We start from the raw sequence: 6,000 nt of genomic DNA, 5'->3' as shown, positions 1-6,000 counted from the left end.
CAGACCTGGGATGATTAATTTCCATCCAATCATGTTCAACTGTTTATTTTCTTGTCAATGCAATTCTCATTCAGATATATGTAGATTCGCGACATAGAACACTATTTTGTGATTTTCAGAACAGTTACGTAAAAAAAATTAAAAAATCGCACCACAATATTAAAAAAAAACAGTATTTCTCGGTTTTCCCGTTTGTTTATTTATTATTAGTCTTCTATTTCGCAATATCCCTCGGTAAAATGATATTTGAACGAGAATATAATGCCACAGTGCCAATATTACTTAAAAACGAAGTTTGATACGTTGGGTAATTGTTTCCCTTGAATTATCGACGGGTGACGAGCCATTTCTATAACGAGGCTGGCCGTGCTATAGCGATAAACTGATAAGAGAATTAATAACAAAAAAAATTGTTTCTTGACCACCCAATTAAAACTAAACTTACACCAATTAACTTTATACTCGCTTAACTATAACTTTGGTACTTGAATTTATTCATTATCAAAAACAAACATTACCTATTGTAATTAATTAAGGTTTTTAGTTGAGATAAAAAAGTCAATGGCACGAGCGGGATTCGAACACACTATCTTGAGATTGATACGCCGCTGCCCTACCACTTGAGCTATCGTGACCTCGATACACTCGGACACTAACTTCCCATCTCAACCCCACGAGTGGATCGAGTTCACGACAGCTCAAGTGGTAGAGCAGCGGCGTATCAAGCCGAAGATCGTGGGTTCGAATCCCGCTCGTACCATTGACTTTTTTATCTCAACTAAAATCCTTAATTAATTGTAATATATTAATTGGTCAAGCGGACCACGAAATTAGGGAATTACCTATAGTTTGTTTGTTATAGTTAATCTATCATTAAGGTTTAGGTTGAGAAGAAAAAGTTAGTGTCACCAGCGGGATTCGAACCCATCGATCTTCAGCTTGATACGCCGCTGCTCTACCACTTGAGCTATCCTGACTTCAATCCATTTGGACACTAACTTCCCATCTCAACCTTACCTCTTGAATTTTCCCACCTTTTTGCCATTTTATCTCAACCAAAACCTTAATTAAAGATACCAATTCAAAAGAATTTTTTAGCTCAATCGGACCACGAACCTAATGGATAGATTTACCTATTATTATATTTTTAAAAAGTGCTGATTTACATTTTCATCGTTGCATAAATTTTCTTCACGATATCGGAAATTTTACAAACAATACTAGGAAGAAAAACAAGGAAAAACAAGAGAAAAATCTGTTTTTACATAAATGCTAAGAAAAGAAAAAAGGAAAAAGAAGAGTAAGAAACGAGAAATAATGTTTCAAAATATTTAATTTTTATTATATAAAAAGTATTATGAAGTGAAAACCGTAATAATGAAAATTACAATAGGGTCAAAAGTTTATTAAAAAAACTTTAATTGCACATATTAATCAAGCTTTAGTTGTTAGTTTAATCTATTGCTAATTAATGCTAAATCATAATTACTGGTGGTGAATAATAATTAATTGAACATCCATTAGATTTCGTGGCCCGATTGACCAAATAACACCTTTCAATTAATTAACCTTTATTTTAATGTGAAAAAAATGAATTTCTACAATGCAAGAAATTTTAGATTCAATCAAAGTATTTGTACTCACTCAAAGTTTTTGTTTTCTGCGTAGATGTGCCATTGTTGTGTGTTGAGAGTGCCAGTGAGATATTGATGTTTTATGTTTATATACATTGGATTATGAAGGTGTGGAGAATGAACCATTACCAATTTTTTCCCATTGTCGGTTCCTTTCACCTCAAAGAAGCCGTCTCCTCATACAAAAATGTTTTTTCTATCGCTACTATCTTCCCCTCCCCTTCAAAATCCAACGTATATAAACATAAAACATCAATACTGGCATTTACTTACTCAAATACTTTGATTGAGTCTAAAATTTTTAGCAATGTATAAATTCATTTTTCACATCCTACATGTATATGTATAATTTAAAAATTGTTTATAAATCCTGAAAAAAAATTATAAGCCCTGAAGATGATCTCAGTAAAGATCGAAACGTTGGCATGATTAAGAAAAATTTTTTTTCTAAAACCCACGTCACACCAGACCGCATCTCACGATCTCCAAATAATCATTAACTAATGGTCACTAAACACCACACATGCATCAATAATGTCTGCCAATTTGGAACTATTTATTTTTTTCCTACCTTTTTTTAAATATTTTATTTCATACTTGAGACTATTAGAATTTTAATCTGACAATTTTACTCTTCAAAACTCGTAATTTGATCTTTTTCTGTCTATTTGCTGGGTTGGCCGGTCAGATTTTTCATCATTTCGCCATCTTCAGTGTGTCTGTCTCTGTGTTTACATCAAATTTCCAGACACAAATTTCATACATTGCCAAAGTTTTAAGAATTATTGAATTAATTTAAACTCACTAGAGATTGCCATTAATTGATATCGGCAGACACAGTGGAAAAATTTTTTATTTCAAATCACAGTTCTTGGCAATGTTAGGACTGATTCGGTCTTCAAAAAAATTTGACATTGCTTGAAAAAAACTTAAATATGTTAATTTGTAGATAGATGTAAGATTGTTTTGCTCTGATGATGTCCTTAAAATAGGTTTGTCTATCATTAGTTTTTGTTCTGTCATAAAAATTAAAAAAACGGGCTTTTTAAATTTTGATACGTGTGAAGTATTTTTTAAAAGGAAAATCTTTTCAGGAATTAAAAGATGTGATAAACAGAAAAATGAGATTTAAATTTTATGATTTGTTTATGTAAACGTAACTTTCTTTTATATTCAAACTCATTTATTGCTATGATTTCAGGCCCTTTCTTGTTGGTTCTTGGTGTTTGCTGTTATTAATTAATTTTATTTTTTTTACGAGGGTTCGCAGCAGCAGAGGTCATATCAACCCTCAGGGTGCCGGTGTTTTTGAAAAAAAAACCCATTTGTAAGTATGTCAGGATCGAATGCAGGGCCGCTGGATTCGAACCCGGGACCTTTACCTTACAGTGACGAGCGCCGTTTCAACGCCTAAACTGTTTCGGCCACCTACGCCCCTGTTTGCTGTTATTATCTTCGGTGGAATTGGGCAGTTTTTGGGATTTTAGTTTTCGTTTCTGTGAGCTTAAAGCTCGGTTTTTTTTTTTATATCTTTATGTGAGCAATTCTGTCTCAGCTGTAACTACCTTTTCAGCTGAGACTGGAAGAGTATACATTTGGCACATTTTCTTGTTTTTCTGATTTTGATGTTTACGAATCTCAGTTTGTAAAAGTTTTTGTCCGACCAACATTTCATTATTGACACTGGCAGCTTCTGATCGATCCTTTATGATTTAATTTGACCTGATTTCGTTGTGAAAAAGATTTTCAGGTCTGGACGAGTTATTGTTGTTTACTTGAGAAATGCACACATTTATTTATCCGAGTCTCACTTTCGCTGACTCACCCCTTTTCCTTCTTTGCAGTTATCATCTCTAATTATTCTGCCACTTTCCCGACCGCTGCTTGTCCGAGAGGTTTTCACCGATATAACTAATTCAAAAAAATTCCCATTTAACCCGTAATTCAAAACATTTTAGTATAAAATACACACATTCCCACTCGCGCAGTCTGATGAGAAATTTAGAAAGATTTGGGTTATAAAAACCGCTTAATCGTTGAAATTTTTCGAGAGCGAGCAAAAGCACTCTCTAACTGTCATCCCGTTATTCTGATATATTTTAAACATATTTCACTAGTTTTTCGGTAAAATCATCCATTTCCTTTTTATAATTTTACTACACCTCTTGTTAAGGGTCAACCAGAGTTTCACTACTTTTATCCTCTTTCTATAAGAATCCTCTAAAGACAGTTTGTTTATCATAGTTAGCTGAATGGTTACGTACAGAAAGTACATTTAACGATGAGCGGGGTTATCGACCTGCTGGAAACATGAAGTTTTTTCGGAGGATCTACGGAAGAGGTAAACACAAAGAATATGATATATATATATCGTCTTCGAGGGGACGCCGAGTTGATAGGAAGATGTATATATATATATATATATTGAGCTGTCGTGACGTCAAACCATTTGGACACTAACTTCCCATCTCAACCTTACCTCTTGAATTTTCCCNCTATAATAAAACAGGCCCTGAAGATGACAGTATAAAAACTGTCGAAAGCTCGGCGAAAACCGAAAGGAAGTTTTTCTCTGTGTTGACCTCTTCCGTAGATCCTCCGCAAAAACTTCAAGAAAGTGCATTGTTTAGGTTAAGATGTATAATGTATGTGATGGATCGTATACAACGACCCCTCAATCTGGTTGACAGCTGGTGCAGAAGGGAAGAGTTATCTATCAACCCCCATAATACCATAGTGATTCCATTCACATGGAAGAGGACAACCGGAAGCTTAAAAACTCCAAGCCTAAACGGGATTCTGATTCCATTTTCCAAGAAGGCCATATATCTAGGGATTACACTAGATCAGCGGCTCACGTGGAACTCACATCTACCTAAAACTACCCAAAGAGCGAAAATTGCCTCGGGGAGGTGCAGAAGACTGCGCCAAGAAATGGGGTGTAAACCTGTGTCCTAAGAACAATGTAGACATATGGGTCGGTGGTGTGGTAGAGCAAAACTCTTCAGGAAGTAATAAGGCTATTATATTAAGTGGCACCCAAGGACAAAAAGCCTGTCTCAGTGTAACTGGTGCCATGAGCACGTCAAATGCGGCCAAGGACGTGTTGTTAAACCTCCCACTACTTCATAATTTAATCCAAGGAGAAGCCAGAGCACCAGCCCACAGACTCATAAATGGACAACCATATGGTAGTATAGACCATGTAAATAAACAATGGAAACTGAGGGAGGAGAAACAGGCAGATGTTCTTCTAGGTATGCCAATTGATGCCACTACTTCAAAGTAGAATGGGATGAATGAGTCAAATTAACACCACTGGTATACTGACGGTTCCAAAAGCAAAAAGGGTACTGGATCTGGGGTTTTTGGGGTGAACCCCAAGACCGAACTGACGGTAAACAAGGCAAGTATGCTACAGTTTTCCAGTCTGAAATCTTAGCGATTGAACAATGTGCCAAAAAAATGCTAGGAATACATTCCCGGAAGATTGACCTTTTCTCTGACAGCCAGTCAGCACTCAGGGCCTTAGTCTCATGCCAAGTTTGGAAATGCATGGAGACCCTGATGGAAGTCAGCGACATTAATGACTTGACCTTGCAGGGTCCCTGAACATTCGTGACTTAGAGGCAACGAAAAGATTGGCATGTTAGCCAAAAAGGGAGCCAACATGGACTCTCTAGGCCCAGAACACTACTGCGGCCTAGCAGCCTGCCTCGAAAAAGGATAAATTTTAACATGGATCCTTAATGAGTCAAAAACCTGATGGAATAATGTCAACCGAATGTCAACAACGTCCGCGAAACTTAAAAAAGAATTACTGGAAGGCAACCGCAACCGAACCAACATTCTGGTTCAACTCCTGACGGCACTGCCATATAAGAAAGCACATGCACCGGACAGGAGTACAGACAGAAGTACTGTGCAGATGCTGCCAGGAAGAAGAGTAGACCGCAGAAACATAAAACGTTTATCTATCTCCCTCTATCCATCTCTCTCTCTCTCTCTCTCTCTCTCACTTTCTCTCTCTCTATCTATCTATCTCTATCTAACTATCTATCTATCTATCTCTCTCTGTTCCTCTCCCTCTCCTTTTCTCTCTCTCCATCTTTCTTTCTTTCTTAAAATATCAATCTTCCATTTCTTCACTCTCACTCTCTCTCTCTCTCTCTCTCATGTTCTTTCTCTATCCACTCCCGCTCAGTTCACTTCATTCTACTCTTCTTTTTCATTCTCTTTTTCTGTATTCTGTTCATTCTCTTCCTCTCTCTCTCTCTCTCTCTCTCTCTCACTCTCATTTCTGTGTACGATGACGGGAATCGAACTCACGAACGGGCAAAGAGAGAAAGGAAAACCTAACCACTCT

Source organism: Cimex lectularius, unplaced genomic scaffold, assembly GCF_000648675.2.
Source record: "Cimex lectularius strain Harlan isolate CLEC.00 unplaced genomic scaffold, Clec_2.1 scaffold26, whole genome shotgun sequence".
Classification (NCBI taxonomy): Eukaryota; Metazoa; Arthropoda; class Insecta; order Hemiptera; family Cimicidae; genus Cimex; species Cimex lectularius.
This window is presented reverse-complemented; position numbering follows the sequence as displayed.